Raw genomic sequence first — 20,934 nt, forward strand, 5'->3', positions numbered from 1 at the left:
ATGGAGTCCTGACGCTCCCAAAATGGAGTCGATGGTCTGTTGTGATGCAATTCGGTTGGCCCTGTGTGTCGATCAGCAGCCACCCCGTCATCTGGGCACCGGTAACAGGGGGGCCCCTGACGAGCCACGAACCTCACGTAGGTGGGGCATGTCGGGGAGGGGGTCTCATGGACCTATCCTCCCATACATTCCCCCCTTTCGTTACTTAAGTAACGAATACTGTAACTCGCCCAACTTCTGACGCTCTTTTTCATTTGCAACAGCCTCATCCCATGCCGGTGTACCTTTTATTGGCATCCAGGCTCTACACACACCCCCGCAGGCTCTCCCCCCTCCTAGCATATTTGTCTGGTGTGCAGGTCATGTATATACATCCCTCATTTCCTTCCAAATCCACCCATACTTCTGTATACCATTCCTGTTCTTGGGGCTCCTTTATTGTGGTGTGATATAACCTATCTACTATGTCCCCATCATAATATAAAGGCACCATTCTATACTTTGGTTCAGGGTCCTCACCTGTTTGTACTTGAGCTTCTTCCATGATCTGTGCGACTCCTCTAGTGTTGCCCATTGTCACCATCATCATTGCGCCATTAGACACTGCATTTGCGCAACATCGAAGACCCAGCTGGCACACGCAAAAAATCAAAAGTAATAATACCACGACAGGCATCAGCATTTTGACCGTCAATCCAAGCCATGAAGGAGAAGAGGTTGTCGAACCAGGTGCTGGCGTCTGCTCCACCTTCGTTTTTCATTCGTTCCCCCAGGTTGTGCACTGCTGCGATAACATGTGACAGTGTACCATTATCGGCGTCTTCAGAAGGTACAAATGTGCACCATGCGCTCCCGATTTTTAGGCAAACACCGCCGTCCATCGCCGTTAACAGGTCTAGGACATACCTGTTCTGCATGGTCATTAACCGCAGGGCTCTTAGCTCCACCTTGATCACGTTAAACCCCTCTTCAGTGTCGTTAGCCAGCTGGATCAGCTCCCAGCTTGTGATTTGGAGCCATTTTGCTTTTGCCCGCGCCTGGATGCTTGGAACGAGTGAGGCGAAGAACGTTTCTGCAGAATTGAACAATCGATATTTGTCTGGAATCTGCGCCAATAATTCTGAGGAGGCTTTGGATATGTAATTGGATGATCTTCGCCGCCTTGATAACACCTCTGCACACTTCCGGGGTACAGAGCATACAGTTGTGGCTCTTCTGTTGGCTGGGTGATTTGCTCACGGTGTGCGTCTGGCACTCTTTTTCCACCATTGATATGGCTCTCCGGAATCACCATCAATGCTGAATGCAACGTTGCCAGGGAGCGTGTGGCCCTCCAGGATTGCGGGAGGTGCAAATACACCTGTTTGCCACAGACCCAGTAAGTGTCCATAAGCGCTGCTGTTCCTTTCTTCATGTCTGGGATAGTGAGTGTCCGGTTACAGTTCATATTTACACCCATTGAGTTTTTCACTTCGCCCTGGAAACACAGATCATATGATATTTCTTTCTGCAGTTGAACAGCTTTAATATGGCTGTCACCAGGGTCAGTTTGATGTGCTCCCTCCAAACTGGTGTGCACGTTTTTTCGTTCCACTGTAGTTTTTCAGCTGCCAGTCCTCGCAGTGCTTCAGCTTTGCATGATTTTTCTTCATCTTTCCATTTATTGTCCAAAAACAATGTCCATTTGATCACGAAAAAAGGTTCTTTCAAACATATCGCTCCTTTGGATCTTGAGTAACAGGTTTTTTCATTTTGCAGCATGTGACTAAAAGGTGTCCTTATTTCTGCACAAAGTGAGATGAAGGAGACATTGGGCAATTCTTTAGGCAACAGAACTTTAGGTGTGTGTGTGTGTGTGTGTGTGTGTGTGTGTGTGTGTGTGTGTGTGTGTGTGTGTGTGTGTGTGTGTGTGTGTGTGTGTGTGTGAGAGAAACCTTATTTACATTTTAATTTTTTATTTGGCACAGAAACAATTTTCGTCAATGTACATTTTCTTGTTATCAATCTTTTACTCTGTACCCATGTTTAATATTCATCGTTTTGCTTTCCTCTTTATTGTGAGATCTCTGCTGTTGTCTGTGCTTCCTCTTCTCGTTCCTCTCGGACACTGTCATATGCTTTACGTACGTTGGTTAAATGTATCCAATATCTCAAGCCCTTTACCTTCACCGCAGTCGGTGTGCAAAATATCACTTCATAAGGGCCATGAAATCTTGGGGCATTCCACCTTTGTATGAAACTTCGTGCATAAATCATATCTCCTGGCATTAACTGCCCTTGTGGGTTTTCCTCAACAAATGTTACTGTCTCATTCCCTTCTTCTTGAGCAAATGGTGGTGCAAGCTGCCTTGATATCATGCAGGCTGCTCTGGTGAGTTTTGTCAGATAGTCATTAAATTCTTCTCCTAGTATCGTGGCGCTTTTGTGTGCATCTGAATGTCTGCGGAGCGGGGAGTGTGCTGTGTGCATGCGTCTTCCCGTCACGATCTCGTGCGCTGACAAATGGTGGTCCTTGCTAGGCTGATTTCTCAGATCGAACAAGACCAGAGGCAAACAATGCACCCAGTTCTTTTTGAGGGAAAAACACAATTTCGACAGCCTACCCTTCAGAAGGCCGTTGATCTTCTAAACCACGCCATTGCTTTGCGGATGATAAATCGAGCATAGCTTATGCTTGATTCCTAATAGAGCTGTTACTTCTTTAAAAAGTTCATTAACAAAATGTGTGCCATTATCCGAGCGAATCACGTCGCAAATTCCCCAGTGCGGGAATACTTCCCTCACTAAGAATTTTGCAGCGCATTTGGCATCAGGTCGTGCACATGGCCCTGTTTCAACCCATCTGGAGAATGGACAAACGGCCACTTTCATGTACCGTGCACCATTACACCTTTCTCCCATATCTGCATAATCAATATGCAGTTCTCTGAAGGGCCCCACTGGTTTGGGTATTGTTCCACGCAGTGTCCTAAGCGTCATTCCTGAATTGTATATTTGACATGTTGTGCATTCCATTGCTAGTTTTGATATATGTTCCTGGAGGCCTGGTACAAACCAGTCCTCTTGAATCTCTGCTGCTATGTGTTGTTTAGCATTGTGGGCTGGAAGTTTAGTTGCTGGAATGCTATTTCTAAGAGTTTGAGTGGCATTACCACCTTCCCGGTGTTGTTATGATGCCACAAAAGATCTGTTGCTGATTGGCTACAACCTCTCTTTTCCCACAGTCCTTTTTCTTTCTCACTTGCCCCTTCTCTTAACTCCAGTATTTGTGACACAGCCATGGTGTTGTATCGTGTTGTATCCGTCTGGGAGCTCTTCCACTACATGTTGGTGCATTATGTACTCACCTGTTAGTTCTTTCACTAAGTAGGAGGCTTCCTTGGCTGCAGCGTTCGCTGCTGCGTTTCCCAAAGAGATGACGTCCGTATTGGACGTATGGGCCTGGCACTTTACTATGGCTACCATGGTAGGTTCTTTCAATGCCTCAATAAGTTCTTTCAGGAGCTCTGCATGTTGTACTGGTGACCCATCTGCTCTGTGGAACCCTCTCCGCCCCCACCTTGCCAACCCGCCGTGGACTGTAGTGGTCATGTAAGCTGAGTCTGTGTAAATAGTGACTGCGCACCCTTTTGCTGCACGTAATGCTTCATTGAGTGCCATAAGCTCTGCTGCTTGGGCTGAGTAATGGGATGGTAGGCGATGCTGTACTATCACTTCGTACTCACCTTCTTCCAATCTCACAACTGCCACCCCCACATGTTTTTCTCCCGTGTCTGGGTTTATTGATGCTGACCCATCTATGAAGAAAACTTCTCCTTCGTTTAGGGCATTTTTGCTTACCACCGGACCTTCCCCTTCCTCCCCCTTGTAAGTAGTACAGTCGTGTTCCTGCATGTCTTCTAATGTGCATGGTTCTGTAATGAATCTTGCTGGATTTACTGTTTTACATCGGACGATGTGAATGTTTGCACTGGACAAGATTATTTCATAAGCAGTTGCTCTTTGAGTTGTCAGTGTGCTCTTTGATCTTTCTAATATAGCGAATAAGGAGTGTTCCACAAATAGAGTCACAGAGCAGCCCATCACTATTGTTGCACTTTTCTCAATGGCGAACGCTGCGGCTGCGAGAGATTGCTCGCAAGCGAAATGTCCTTGCATTACTGCGTCTAATGTGCCACTGTAGTAAGCAGGTGGCCTGTGCCCCAGGAATGTTTTTTGTGTCAGTACTGCTGTCATGAGGATCCCCTTGCAGTGGGAGAACAGGTAAAACTTGCGTTCGTAATCAGGGTTTGCGAGCACTGGCGCGCTCGAGATCAATTCCTTGAGTTTGTTAAATGCGTCACCCATTTTTGCTGACCATTGAATTTCTGTGTTCTCTCATTGGGCCTCTTTGAGTGCCTGCAATAGCGGTCTTGTGTATGCTGCGTAATCTAATATCCATGCTCGGCAGTAGTTACACGTTCCTAGAAATGTTTGCATATCTTTCATTGTGTTGGGCCGTCTTACTGCTGTAATGGCAGCTACCCTGTATGGTATTATCTTCTTGCCATCTTGTGAGATTAACTGTCCCAGGTACAACACTTCTCGTTGGCAGTACTGTAGTTTTCCTCTGTCGACCTTGTAGCCTTTATGGGCCAGCAATGTCAAGAGAGCAATAGAGTCTTTTCTACATTCTTCCTCATTCTTTGCCAGATGAGTAAATCATCTACCTATTGAATAATTGTGCTCTCTGCTGTCATGTTCCCTAGATCTTCATGGAGTATGCAGTTGAATATGCTGGGGCTCTCACAGTACCACTGGGGTAACCTGCAATGTTCGTATCTCTTTCCTCTCAGTGTAAATGCTGTTAGATACCTGCACTCCTCTGCCAATCGGATGGAGAAGAAGGCATTTTTCAAATCCACTACTGTGAAGTGTGATGCATTCTTGGGGATGCTGCACAGTATAGATGCTGGATTAGGGACCAACGGGAACTCTTTTTGAATGACGTCATTAAGGGGGCGTAGGTCTTAGATCATCCTCCATGCCCCACCTTTTGCTTTTTTGATTGGGTAAATGCAAGTGTTACATGGCGAATTTGAAGGTACTATTCCTTGGGCCAGTAATGCGCTTATTGTCTCCTTTATACCACCTTCTGCTTCTCGGGACAGGGTGGTACGGTTTTACCCTTGACAAAATAGCTCCAGGTTTGAGTTTTATTTTAACTGGGGTGACTCCATGCAACAATCCCATGTCATGGTGTCCTGTGGTCCACAAATTACTGGGTACTAAGTTCATATCACCATCAAAGAAGGAAGGCGGTGCCCCCACCACTGCCATCAGCTGTACTGGCACCTGCCTCTCTTGTATCATGTCGTCACAGGGTATTGCTATCTCCATTATTATTTCACCGTCACTTTCTGAATCTGAGAAAAGATCTTCATCCAACAGGTCTCGCAATGCAATGTCGGCATAGATGCACAACACTGTGCGTGTCATGATGCCTACCTCCAAGGAGCCAGGTTCGACCCAGCAACCCCAGAGGCGCAGGCATCATTTCCCCCAGGGAAGTGCCAGCGGGCCCAAGCTGGGGCCCTTTGGACACAGTCCTGGCGCCTTAGGCGCCAGGCTCATGTTGGACCCCTGTCCTGGCGCCTTAGGCGCCAGGCTCATAAAGCTAGACATGTGTTCAAGTGTTTTAAGGTGCACTTACCTGATGCAGACCATGCTGCTACATCCAGGCCCTCTTGAGGCCTGAATGGAACTACTTTACATGTGGAACTACTTTCCCTTGGGTGTGGTCGGGGAAGGATACATACCTGATCGGTGGAAGGATACCTGGAAATTCTTCCAAAGCTATTTAAACCACGCCCGATCAGCAACTCACGCTTCGCGTTGTTCTGCTCCTCGCAGCTGGACGCTCACCGTGTCAGCTCCTGCATCTGGACTTCAGCCACGCATGTCAGCATCCTGGGTCACCTGCTAAGAGAGAATTGGAGAGAAAGAAGACCTTACCTGCTAAAGCTGCATCACGGAGACTTCACACCGACGATCCTGAAAGGGAAGACATCATTTTTAAAAGCATCTCGCTTCGATCGCTGCAGCGCTGCATTTCACTCACCTTTCCAGGGCATTTCCATCTTCAGCAGCGATCGTCCGGATCCGCAGCCACTTCCCAGAGCCTAGAGAGAAAAAGACAAGAACACAAGGTGAGAGAAGGAAGGGAATAGGAAAAGCTCAGTTTCCTTCTAAGACTTACCTGTTGGGTCATTCCCATTTCATTTCGGGTCCTGCCGCATCCTGGCACTCCGGACCTCGGCCCCTATGGGGAAAAAAGACAAAGACATTGAATGAGCGAATGCAAAGACATTACCCGAACGCTCATCCAGAACTTACCTGTCATTTACTGGAACTGCACGTTTCACTTCGGGTCGGCGCCATATCTCCGGCATTCCGAACCCCGGCCCCTAAGGGGAAAAAGACATAAGCGTTAGCGCTTGCTGCAATAAGACAAAGAACATTATTATTAAGCTTGAACTTTTGAACTTGCTACAGAACTCTTACAGCGCCTTGCCTGAATAGTCAAGCTTATTTGAACTCCCATCAAACCTCAATCCAGTGAAGTAACTGGGTTTCAACGCGCCCCTGCATCAGAAGCAGGATGGAGAACTCATCCTTCCAGACCGTAAGGTGAGACTTCACGGGGAATCAAGGAAGGGTATCGTGGAGGGTTGGAAGGGAGTGGGAGACCTGAGCATTGTTCCGTCAGTAGGTAATACTCCCTTTTCACGCACAGGGGAATATTCCTGCGAACCAGTGAGGCCATCTTCAGAGTCCTGCGCTTCATCAGCACTCGAAGCCAGACCAGCGCCTCCGTGGGAATCAGGTGAGCGTGACAGAACGCGAAGCATACCCACAATTTCCCACCCGGGCACTATGGAGACTTCCGAGACAGATCAGCTAGTCCAGCTTTTGGGGGAATTACGGGCAGAAGTGCACTCAGCCCGCCAGAAGACTAACGCTCTCACAAGAGAACTGATCCTATCCAAGGAAAGAACAGATGACCTGGCCAAAAGGTTATTGCAGGCCCAGGCAGGGCACACTCCTTTACCTAATTCCGGAGATACTTCCACATCAATGGGTTTGGATAACCCGGTACAAATCAATCTACCCGGACACATGCCTTTGGCCCCGCCTGAACGTTTTGCGGGGGATCCCAAGAAATATGCCGTCTTTATGAAACAATGTCGTTTACACTTTCTATGCAGACCCGGGGCCTTCCCTAACGACCAGACCAAGGTAGCCTTTATACTATCTCACCTCAGTGGCAGTGCTGCCGATTGGTCTATTCCATTGGTAAATCAGGATGATCCCATTCTCCAGAATTTTCAGGGTTTCCAGGCCAGCATGGAAAGATTGTTTGCTCGACACTCTCAAGGACAGGCCCTTGATAACGAACTGCTATCCTTACGACAAGGTAATCAGGATCTTCTGTCCTACGTTGCCACCTTTAATAGACTGGTTGTGGAAACTGGATGGCCAGAAAACAAAAGGATCACATTGTTTCATCGAGGCCTGTGCGGAGAGCTTAAGGATGTTCTAGCTCAGATAGTAGATCCACCCCAGGTCTGCGCAGACTACATAGATTTGGTGGTTCAACTTGATCACAGACTTCAAAATAGAAAAGCAGATCGGTTCAAGTACGAAACCCGAGTACCGATCAAAACCCACGCTAACTCCAAGAGTACCGACGTATCCAAACCTATGCAAATCGGTGGTGTTAAAGGACCATTAACACAGAAGGAACGATAGAGAAGGCGGCAAATGCAACTTTGCCTGTATTGCGGGACTTCCGGTCACTTTCTTTGAAATTGTCCGGTTAAACCACCTAAGAAGGTGGTTGGAGCCACTGATAACGATTTATTGACAACTGATTCGGGAAACGACCTAGCCCGACAAGCGTAGGGGTCCGCTTGCCGAGCTTGAAAACTAACTCTTTGACCTCGCATTTTGTAATGCCAATGGTGCTCGTGGACCCAAAACAGCCTCAGCTGTTGCATGCTATAAAAGCATACATCGACAGTGGAGCTATTGGAAATTACATAGACCGTCAATTGGCTTCCAGGATTAAGCTCCCTCTCCGCCCGAAAGTAACCCAAGATGTCATTACTACAGTAGATGGAACCGAAATAGCCTCAGGGCCGGTAACGCATTCCACTGTTGAAGTGACACTGGTGGGTCAGGATGGACATCGGGAAGCAATCGTGTTTGATGTGATCAAGGCCCCACAATTTCAGTTGTGGAATTCTTGGAATTCCTTGGTTAGAAACACATAATCCCAGAATTGACTGGCGAGCAAAGAAGATAAGTTTTCCTGATTGTGAACCAACTTGTTACCCAAGAAGTCCAGTTATGGGTCTAGCCTCAGCAACTTCCACCCCTGTACAGCTACCGTCAGAATACCAAGAATTCCAGGACGTTTTTCAGAAGGAACAGGCTAACACGTTACCTCCCCATCGGTCTTATGATTGCCAAATCGATCTGGTACCCAATGCTCAACTACCTTGTAGTAGGATTTATGCTCTTACGGAACCTGAGAACCTACATTTGCGTCACTATTTAGATCAGTACCTAGCCAATGGTTTTATTCGCCCGTCCAAGTCTCCTGTCTCCTCAGCTCTGTTCTTCGTGCCGAAAAAAGAGGTCCACCTTAGAACATGTATAGACTATCGCGCCCTAAATCAAATAACAATTAAGAATCGTTATCCTCTGCCCCTGATCCCTGAGCTTATGGACCAGGTGAAAGACGCTTGTGTGTAAACCAAGTTAGATCTCCGAGGAGCTTATCACCTGGTGCGTATAAAAGAAGGCGACGAATGGAAGACTGCATTCCGCACCAAATTTGGGCTCTTCGAATATCAGGTGATGCCCTTCGGTTTGTGCAATGCACCTGCCGCCTTTCAGTACTTTATGAATGATGTTCTTCGGGAACTTATCGACGTCTGTGTCATTGTTTATATCGACGACGTCCTGGTGTACTCCTCTTCAGAATCCGATCACAGAAAACATGTCAGGGCAGTTCTTGAGAAATTGCGCCAGCACAGACTATTTGCAAAGCTCGAAAAATGCGTTTTTCATACCACAGAAGTGGAGTTTCTCGGATTCATCCTGACACCTCAAGGAGTCCGAATGGACTCGCGAAAGGTGGACGCCATCCTCAAATGGCCATCTCCTAGCTTGGTGAAGGGAGTTCAGAGCATGCTCGGCTTCGCCAATTTCTATCGAAGATTCATCCCGGAATTTTCCCGAACAGTCCAACCCATCACAGCTCTCCTAAAGAAAAACAAACGCTTTGAATGGACTCTTGAGGCCGAACAAGCTTTCAGGACCTGAAAACCAAATTCACCTCTGCACCTATATTGAAGCACCCGCAACGAGATCTCCCTTACATTGTGGAAACCGACGCATCCAGTTCGGCCATGTGAGCTGTCCTGTCGCAAAGAGACCCAGAAACTAACCAACTACACCCTGTGGCCTTTTGGTCCAGGAAATTTTCTCCTCCTGAAATCAACTACGCAATTACCGACAAAGAGTTACTGGCTATTAAATCTGCTTTCAAGGCTTGGCGTCACTACCTTCTCGGGGCAAGACACACCATCACCGTAATTACGGACCACAGAAATTTACAGTATTTAAAGACGGCCAAGGCTCAATCTTCACGACAACTCCGATGGGCTCTATTCTTTGCGGAATTTGATTTTGTAATTACCTATCGCCCTGGCTGCAAGAATGGTAAAGCGGACGCCTTATCCCGGATTGGCATGGAAGAACCCAATTCGAGTTTAGAACCTGTGCCAATCATACCTGAACAAAGAATCTTAGGCCTAACTTCATTGCAAACTATTGAGGACATCCGAACGCAAGTAAAACAACTTCTAGACTCTTCAGCCTTACTGGAATGGAGTCAAAAGGGTCCTCATTACACCGTTAAGGATGACTTACCCTACTTCCAGGAGCGGTTGTTTCTGCCTAGTAAAGAATTGCAAGAACTTGTTATTGCCCATCATCATGAATCATTAATGGAAGGACACCCTGGTATCGCTAAAACGGAGGAAAAAATCAAACGCCACTTCTGGTGGCCTTCTTGGAGAAAAGACAAAGCCTTTTGTATTGTCTTGCGGAATTTGCGCCCAAAACAAGGGTCAAAAGAAAAGACCAGCCGGCCTACTTCAACCCTTGGATATTCCACCGGCACCATGGCACACCTTGTCAATGGACTTTATAACTGACCTGCCTCCTTGTGCTGGTTACAACACTATTATTGTAATTGTGGATCTATTCTCCAAAATGGCCCACTTTATCCCTTTAAAAGGTTTGCCTTCAGCTTCCACCTTGGCCAAGGAATTTCTGGAGAATATAGTTCACATACATGGTTTCCCTTCCATATTAGTCTCGGATCTTGGAAGTCAATTTCTCTCCCATTTTTGGAAGAAGTGTTGCCAACTAGCACAAATAGATGTGCGGCTATCCACCAGCCACCACCCCCAGACTGACGGAAAAACCGAGAGAACCAATCAGACTCTCGAGCAATATCTTCGGTGCATGTTACACCAATCCAAGTTAAATTGGAAAGACATCCTTTGGATCACAGAATATGCATACAACAATTCAGTGCATTCTGGAACCGGACAAACTCCTTTTTATACTCTGTATGGTCACCATCCTAGGACCTCTGATCTAGATCCACCTCTGACCCTGGAAATGCCCGCAGTAAATCATCTGCATTCCACAATAACCCAAGCCTTCAAAGAAGCTGCAACTCATTTACAGCAAGCCAAAAAAAAGTATAAAGAAAACGCTGATTTGCACCGAAGTAAAACTCCTCCTTACCAAGTTGGAGATCAGGTATGGCTAGCAACGAAACATTTACCCCTCAAGGGCCCGCGAACCTTCAATCCCAGATTCATAGGACCTTATCCCATCAAGGCTATAATCAATCCCGTGGCCTTTAAACTGGATTTACCGTCTAACATGCGTATTCATCCAGTTTTTCATGCATCACTTTTAAAGCCAGTACAACCAGGGACCCGACTGTCCAAGCCTCCAGATCCAGTTCAAATTGAAGGGGAATTAGAATTCGAAGTTAAAGACATTTTAGACTCCAAGGTGTTAAAGTCCAAACTCTTCTATCTTGTTGACTGGAAGGGATATGGACCTCAGGAGAGATCGTGGGAGCCTAGTAACCATGTTCACGCACCTCGATTAATACAAAGGTTCCACCGGAGATTTCCGAACAAGCCAAGACCCCCGGAGGGAACAACCTTGGGAGGGGCCTTGAGGGGGGGTACTGTCATGATGCCTACCTCCAAGGAGCCAGGTTCGACCCAGCAACCCCAGAGGCAGGCATCATTTCCCCCAGGGAAGTGCCAGCGGGCCCAAGCTGGGGCCCTTTGGACACAGTCCTGGCGCCTTAGGCGCCAGGCTCATGTTGGACCCCTGTCCTGGCGCCTTAGGCGCCAGGCTCATAAAGCTAGACATGTGTTCAAGTGTTTTAAGGTGCACTTACCTGATGCAGACCATGCTGCTACATCCAGGCCCTCTTGAGGCCTGAATTGAACTACTTTACCTGTGGAACTACTTTCCCTTGGGTGTGGTCGGGGAAGGATACATACCTGATCGGTGGAAGGATACCTGGAACTTCTTCCAAAGCTATTTAAACCACGCCCGATCAGCAACTCACGCTTCGCGTTGTTCTGCTCCTCGCAGCTGGACGCTCACCGTGTCAGCTCCTGCATCTGGACTTCAGCCACGCCTGTCAGCATCCTGGGTCACCTTCTAAGAGAGAATTGGAGAGAAAGAAGACCTTACCTGCTAAAGCTGCATCACGGAGACTTCACACCGACGATCCTGAAAGGGAAGACATCATTTTTAAAAGCATTTCACTTCGATCGCTGCAGCGCTGCATTTCACTCACCTTTCCAGGGCATTTCCATCTTCAGCAGCGATCGTCCGGATCTGCAGCCACTTCCCAGAGCCTAGAGAGAAAAAGACAAGAACACAAGGTGAGAGAAGGAAGGGAATAGGAAAAGCTCAGTTTCCTTCTAAGACTTACCTGTTGGGTCATTCCCATTTCATTTCGGGTCCTGCCGCATCCTGGCATTCCGGACCCCGGCCCCTATGGGGAAAAAAGACAAAGACATTGAATGAGCGAATGCAAAGACATTACCCGAACGCTCATCCAGAACTTACCTGTCATTTACTGGAACTGCACGTTTCACTTCGGGTCGGCGCCATATCTCCGGAATTCCGAACCCCGGCCCCTAAGGGGAAAAAGACATAAGCGTTAGCGCTTGCTGCAATAAGACAAAGAACATTATTATTAAGCTTGAACTTTTGAACTTGCTACAGAACTCTTACAGCACCTTACCTGAATAGTCAAGCTTATTTGAACTCCCATCAAACCTCAATCCAGTGAAGTAACTGGGTTATAACGCGCCCCTGCATCAGAAGCAGGATGGAGAACTCATCCTTCCAGACCCTAAGGTGAGACTTCACGGGGAATCAAGGAAGGGTATCTTGGAGGGTTGGAAGGGAGTGGGAGACCTGAGCATTGTTCCGTCAGTAGGTAATACTCCCTTTTCACGCACAGGGGAATATTCCTGCAAACCAGTGAGGCCATCTTCAGAGTCCTGCGCTTCATCAGCACTCGAAGCCAGACCAGCGCCTCCGTGGGAATCAGGTGAGCGTGACAGTGCGCCACTCGCAGCCATGTATATCCATTGCAATGACGGCTATTCATTTAGCTGAGATTTGAACTGCATGCAAATCTAAGGACATCACTGTCCCTGGCAGAATCTATGGGCGTGCTATTGGTCGGAAGATGAACTTTGCGGGTAGCTGCCATTCTAGCTTTTTCAACCTGGGGACTACCCGTGCCAATGTTTTCAGTCCTTGAATAAACACATCGGGATCTACCGGTATGCCGCGCACTTCTGGTGCTGTTGCTCGCGCATGCACCACCAGCATTACGTGCATGGGACAGATCCCTGGGGTTGAAGAAGCTATCCCTCTCTGTGTGAAGGAGATAGTCATATTAAGCTTACTGAGAAGGTCCCTTCCAAGCAAGTTAATTGGGGACTGTTCGTAATACAGTAGGGGTGCCCTCACTGTTTTACTCCCCACGGTGAAATCTAAATCTTCTGTGTAAGGAACTTCGACAACAGCCCCAGAGAACCCGTGTGTCTCCAATTTACGATTAGATAGCGCAAACCGGCCTTCACGTAAACATGATTTTTCAGCTCCTGAGTCCACCATAAATATGAAATGTTTATTCCCTATCTGCGCCCCTTTCAATGGTTCCTCTGCTGCATTGTGGGTCGTAGATGGAACAGGACACGCAAGTGCTCCCTGTGGGCTGTCCTATGCTGGATGTCTCATGTTCCCCCTTTGACTGAAGACCTTCCCTGATACCACCGCCACTCTGCCATACGGGGCAGGTGCATCATTAGCACTCGTGGCAAAGGGGTTACCTTGTGTGTATTGCATATGATCGCGGCCTTGTGGATGCTGTTGTACATTGTGAGGAGATTCTCTTCGCTGCTCTACATACCCCTGCTTTGGCTGCCCTTGTGCCCCTCCCATGGGTAATCCACAGGGGCTCCCCGGGTGAGGATGACCACATGGTTGATCGTCTTGATACACGTTATTTGGTCTGCTTCTGCATTCTCGTGAGAAATGTCCCCACCTACCACAATTCCAACAGTTCCCTTGTCCCACCCTAGGACCTTGTCTTTCATACCCGCCAGTTCCCCCGTACCATTGACCACCCCCTCTGTGGCCCCTGTACTCACCTCGTCCTCCGCGGGTGGCCCACCCTTGCCACTGCGGTCCTCCGTACTGCTCCTGTCCATTCCACTGTGGCTGCCCGTTGCCTGCCCACTTTGCTGCCATCCTCCCTTGTATCGCTACCAGCCCCTCCTCCTCTCCCCCCTCCCTGTCTTGGGGGAGTGCTGCTACAGCTGCAGCAACCTTCACCAGCTTTGTTTGTACTAACTTGGCCTCATCCGCCAAACATTTTTGGGCAATTTCTTTTTCTCTCTCCTTTATTCTTTTGCAGTGTTGCACTATTATACTTTGTATTTCTGGACATCCCTTTGCCTCAATCCCTGATATTTTGTTGAGTGCTTTCTGTACCTCCTTTGGGAGCCCTCTCTTTATTATAAAGTAAAATAGTGATGTTGACTGGTCCCAGGGCGTGCCCGCCTCGGCTCTCCACATCTCCTGCACCCGAAAAATGAAATCCATAGCATCCTCCCCATCATTCATTGTGCACTGCATTACTGACTGTAAATCTGGCGTGAATGGAAAGGTTTCCCTTAGTGCATCCCATCCTCTTGCACGCACTGTGTTAAAAGATGCTCCATCATGGCAATCACAATCCAACGTTACTCCCGGGAAGCCAGCTTTTACCCACACTCTATCTGCCTGATCACTTACTGCTGATACTAGCAGACTTTTGACATCTCCTACCGCTAATGGCACTCCCGCGGTATGTTTTTCAAATGCATATATCCACTTACTTGCCCCCCCCCTGTTAGTGGGGGCAATGATTTTAACAAATTGGCTTTATCCATCTGGGCCCAGGGTATGTAGTTTGGCCTCCCACCTCCCCTATGTATCAATGGGAGTTGTAATCTGCTCTTTGTCGTTCTGCCAGTACTCAGGATTCAACCTTTTCTTTCCTAACATTGCCATTCTTCCCATTCTATTCCTTAACCTTCCTGTCCATTCCTCTTCCATTGTCCGTCCCAGAGGTGTTTCCTCTCCTCTACCTGATCTTCCTCCCATCGCCACACCCAACCTCCCATTTTCCTGTTCTTCATCCTCAATATCGCACCACAGTTCTTGCATTCCCCCGGTATCCATTCCCTCTTCACCTGTGTTTTCTTCCATCTCCTGTGGCCCCAGTTCTATTATTCGAGTTGGCTCTTTCTGAATCCGGAACAGTATTTCCTCTTTCTTCCATCCTTCTTCAGATGACCGTTTAAGTGCCTGTGCTCTAGGTGTTTGTTCAGTTCTAGCAACACTTGTTCTGCTCTGCTCACATTTATTTCTTATTCTAGATAACTCATCTCTTGCCATTGAGAGCCTAGAATCTAGGTCCTCTGTTAACTTCTCCATATCTACTGTGGGGGTGCTTACCTGCCCACGCTGTCGGGGGCACTCATATGGTGGCGGTGCAGTTGGTCATGGGGTGGTCGTGGGGGCTGCGGTGGGCGCATATGTGGGATCACTATATCCTTCTGCTGGCACTGGTTTGTTTAGGAGGGGGTACAATCGTGTTACCTCTATTGATCCCTCTTTTCCTGTATCCTCCCTTTCATTTTCATGTACTGATAGGGGAGTGTCAACGGTGGAGGGCAGGTTCGGTACTAATTCTTTCTTTATGAGTGGAGGCACTTCTTCGAACAGCCTCCACAAATCTAATATTTCTCTTCTATTTTGAAACTGCTTTCCCTTGTATTTCATGAATATACATGTGGCTACCATATCCAGGACACTTTTATCGAATGATCCGCCTTCTGGCCATACCTGGGGTAATCCTTCTCCTTTTAATTCTGTTACCCACTGATCGTAATACTTCTTTATGCGTTCTGCATAACCAGGTAGATTTTTACAAATGTGGGCCAGGGGTGTCTCCGCCCCCATATTATACTCTCAGTGTTTACCTTTCTGTACTATTTTGTGTCTAACACTGTGGCTTATAGGTGTGTGTGTGACTCTTATCTTAAACAATTCTTGGACATATACAAAAAGTACTTGCTGACAATATTACTACCTTCAAATCTTACTGGGTCACACTTAAAATGACCATACTACAGAGCTACGCAATGTCATCAATTCAACATCATCTCATTACAACTCATTGAAACATTGTTAACTTAGCATATGCAGCATGGGACAGACGTTTAACATACTTTCGTTTAACATACTTTTAACATACAACACATCACATTTACCCCTCCCCCTTTTCCTTGCCCTGTACTTCTCTCCCTAATAAGGTCCCCTTGCCCTAGATCATCACTTACCCCCGAACCTTTTAAAAGTTTGTATCTTTTTGTTCACCACTGAGGTACCCAGACTGAAGTAGAAGAAGAAAGAAAATAGCAGTTTCTAACGTATACACTGTGTCTCCCAATTCTCAGACACCTTTATTTTATTATCCACTGTTCACTTATTCCCAGTACTAGTTAAGATAGCACTATGCAGCACCGCCTTCTACCCCCTTGCAGAGCTAGGTTCCCGTTTTATCCTCCCTTATTTCACCTTTTTTGTCCGAATGGCCATATGCAAAGAAAGTAAAGTAAATATAAGTAGCATTAATAGTTGAAAGTACCCCTTAAATGACCTTGAATAATCTGGCTCCCTTACCCTTCTCCTTTTATAATCACTCGCACTTACTACTCACATGCCCGTCTTGATTCGACATTCTCCGGACTGGGTCCGTCCGGCGGCGCTGCCTCACACTCAATGGCCGCCCCCCCCCCGACTCCGGCGAGCGGTACTAAAGGTTTTTTTTTGCTGCAGGACCCATTACCCTTTGTCCTATTCAGTGTGCACGTCTAAGCGTACCAGTTGCCGTAGGCGGGCAGCTCTCATGAGCGAGCGCACCGTGCATCCCCACTGCCGCCCAGAATTTCTCATGCCAGAGGGGACGATGAAAAAAAAAATAATTAAAATGTAATCACGCTTTCGGGGTCACCACTGAAAGCAAGCGTCCCCAAAAGGCATTACCATACCCACAATGAGAGGCAGTAAAGGACACACCCCAGGAGGGAATGAGACCACGACCAAGTGCGGGTAAATGTAAAAGATTTTTTATCTAGTCACATAGGGCATGCAAAGGACTCTGCAAGCTCCGAGAGCGCTCTGTCTGACAATAGCAAAGACAGTCTTATTTATTAAAAAACCACGTCACGAGTCCTACACACTATAGGGGGCACATAGTCTTGGGGATTGGGTGGCGTCGACTAACTATAGGCGCAGCAGTGATGAGCAGCTCCTGGATTGGTGGACATTAGCGTGGTGCCAATGTGGGGCTGATGAGTCAGCTGGGCTTGTCGGGGTGAGGCTGCCAGGCCAGGCATGGTCAGTGTCGTTGATAGATGGTTGCCCTCACATTCTGCCCTTGTGGCCACACACACAAACATTCATCCGTTTAGGCGATTCCAGTTGTCCTGTAAATCCTGCAATATGTTACTCTAAGGGATAATAGGATACTGGAGAAACACATGCAATGTGAAGCTTTACCAATACATCAGGGCACTGTTACTTCTGACCTGTTGACCGGGTGTCATAAACTTGGGTGTCTGGTCTAAGGGCATGAGGTGAGCTGCCATGTCATTCTGGTCTTGTTAGATGTAGTGAAGAATTACTTTATGATATGTTAGTACAGGGTTGAATATCTATTCTCCAAGGCCCATTAACTTGGGGTGAGCTAGAGTACTACTGAATCGGTGAAGGTGCACTTTTGGCCCCTTGAGGCGGTGAGGTTTAGGACCAGGTTGTAAATACTTCATTTGGCCGACCATGGCGGCCTCGGATATGGGGGGAGGTGAATACTTGAAGCGGGTCCAACGGAATGAGGGGAGGTGAGGCTGTGCTGCCCGCGCACCAGCTAGTCCTGGCGGACCTTGGTGGGAGGAGGGGGGGATGGCCTTGAGTGTGTGTGTGCGATTCCCTGTGCCTAGGCTGCACACTATACAGAATGAGGAGACGGTTAATAAAGTTAGTAATATTAGAGTGATTACACATTTCTAATGTCTATACATTCATGTACTATCTCATATACGACTATGAAAGTTTGGCAGTGGTTCATACATCATTGAACATCGGATGACTATATTTTAGCAATCACACACGGTAGCAGTTGGATAACACATGTTACATGAGGTAGCATTAGGTTTGGTGGTGTACTCAGGAGCATAGAAGCAATACGTTCAGAGGTGATAGTACGTTCACATTCTTGTTCATGCATTTAAACGTGTCCCACTGTACGACACACACGTATTCTTGGTAATGCTTTTTCTGCCTTCCTTTATACTTAGCAGCATTGGTTAGTTCGCACTAGGTGGGCTGTATCAAGCCCTTTCACTGAGTCTTCTAGGCACATGGTGTCTGAGGTCATTCTTTCTTTACCAATATTATGAACTTTTTTATCCCTTCCCCAACACTGGTGTTTGTAATTAACATAGCAACCCTCTGAATAATTAGGCTTTGGTGTGTGATTAACACTTCACTTGGGGAGCATCGGCAGGGGTTCATACGAGGAGGGCATTGACACCATATATCTTAAATGTTAGGGGTTAGATGATGGGTCGGGGCCTGTTCAAGTGAGATGGTGTTGGTTATTTTCCAGGCTTGAACCGCTAGTTGGGTCACTTCAGACAGTGATGTACTGCAGAAGGTAAATGATTCAGTGTTTGTTCTGATACTTGTTCGTGTCTGGTTGCTCGTGAGAACGGGCCTTCAGCGGATCTACCATGGAGTGGAGGCGCCGGGGGGAGGTCATGGCTCCCTGTGTGCAGTGAGTGGGGGTCAAGCTGCAGCATTCTCGTTGGGGTTTAGGTCGATATTATCTAAAATGGAGTCCTGACGCTCCCAAAATGGAGTCCATGGTCTGTTATGGTGCAACTCGGTTGGCCCTGTGTGTCGATCAGCAGCCACCCCATCATCTGGGCACCGGTAACAGGGGGGCCCCTGACGAGCCACGAACCTCACGTAGGTGGGGCATGTCGGGGAGGGGGTCTCATGGACCTATCCTCCCATACACCCCCCCCTTTGTGATGTCATCTTTGATGTCCTGGATGTTAGTCTTAGCAGTGCACGGTGGTGGCGCGAGTTATGGTTGCTTAGCTTACCATAACTGGCGAATTTCAAGGGTTTTTCGGTTTTACTTGGAACCATAAAATCCCTTTGACAACGTTTTTTCACTGAATTTCATAGGTTTTTATCAGCGCAACTTAACCATAACGTCCCTTTAACAACGTTTTTTCACTTAATTTTTTAGGTTTTTAGTAGTGCAACTTAACCATAACGTCCATTTAACAAAGTTTTTTCACTGAATTTCATAGGTTTTTAGTAGTGCAACTTAACCATAACGTCCATTTAACAAAGATTTTTCACTGAATTTCATAGGTTTTTAGTAGTGCAACTTAACAATAATGACTTTGACTTTATATAATATCATATGGAACTGACTGAATCTCTTCTACTGTACTTGATGTCCGCGAACTCATTTAATGTTCGCGGACATGTTCGAAGAACAGTACCACTACCTAAAAACTCTGGGGGGTATTTTTGATTGTTATATCATAACATAGGAACATTTAACAAATTCAAAAAGAAGCACACAAACACATTATATGTACTAATACATAAGAAATGTAACCCATATATACAACACACTAACCATTCATTTAAATGCACTATGTTCTAAAATGGAATATACCACAAGAAAATAAATTGGCTTCCAACATAATTACCTCACAAACATGACAGAACTGAGAACAAGAGCAGACCCACTGAGTACATAGGACATATCTTACCTGAAATAGTAAGTGTACTTAATTGTATTCATATATTTATAAACTATCTGTATTAGATAAAAAAATATATTATCTTTTTTTTTTTTCTCTCGCAGAAATGTCTAGTACTCTGGAATGGCTAGAGGAGCATTTCCCACATGAAGAAATGTCACAAGATAGTGAAACTAATGGTAAACACTTTATAATATAAACCATTTAATTATTATTGTTTTGTATACATTTAACATATATATATATATATATTTGTACAGAGCATACCAAAATAGAAAATACTTCAGAAAAACCTGTTATGGATAACACTTTTCACAGTATAGAAGAAAAAATGGATTTATTGTTGACTAATTTTAATAATTTGAAAACTTTTGTGGAAGATCATTTTAAACCAAATACCTCGTACCATTGCCCCACATGTACTTGTCCCTCCTCACCATATGCCAGTCAATTATCCCCAAACCCTCTCCTTAACCCAAAACGTTTTGATGAGACTTCCATCCCTTCTTCACCTAATAACAATCATGTTGAAACCCCTAATTCTCCTGTTTTTGTTTCTGTTTCTGCCTCACCTTCTCTGTCATAAATTATTAATATATGTTAAATAAAGTTTAAATTTTATATTGTGTTGTAAATAGTTTCATTTTCTTTTTTTTAAACAATGTAGGTGTCCACGGACAGTGCAGGTGTTCTGAAATGTTCGTAAATAAACGAAAATGGAGGTGTCCTAAAGAACACTATATCTGTCCGTAGTGTTCGCTATCAAGTTTAAACTGTTCTAAGAACACAATTGGTGTCCTGAAATGTTCGTACGTAAATGAAAATTGAGGTGTCCTGAAGAACACTATACCTGTTCGTAGTGTTCACTAGCAAGTTCAAACTGTTCTAAGAACACACGCGGTGTCCTGAATTGTTCGTAATTAAACGAAAATTGAGGTGTCTTAAAGAACACTATATCTGTCTGTACTGTTCGCTAGCAAGTTGAAAATGTTCTAAGAACACAATTGGTGTCCAGAAATGTTTGTACATAAACGAAATTGGACGTGTCCTGAAGAACAATATATCTGTCCTTACTGTTCACTAGCAAGTTTAAACTGTTCTAAGAACACACGCAGTGTCCTGAAATGTTTGTTTCACGTGTGACGCAATTTTAATTAGTTCAGGACCCGAACAGTGTCCGTAGAACACCAACGCGCATGCGCTAGCCAATCTCCGTGCTGTGTTCTGCGGACATGCACTTCCTTCGCGGACTTGTTCGCGAACGAATCCTATGACCGCGCTCACGCTGATTGCGTCTTCTGAATGCGGACACTCTTTGTGTCCCTGAACAAATTAAAAGTACATTTTCAATTAATCC

The sequence above is a fragment of the Ambystoma mexicanum genome, chromosome 4q (genome assembly GCF_040938575.1).
Source record: "Ambystoma mexicanum isolate Mex_15411 chromosome 4q, UKY_AmexF1_1, whole genome shotgun sequence".
In the NCBI taxonomy this organism is placed as follows: Eukaryota; Metazoa; Chordata; class Amphibia; order Caudata; family Ambystomatidae; genus Ambystoma; species Ambystoma mexicanum.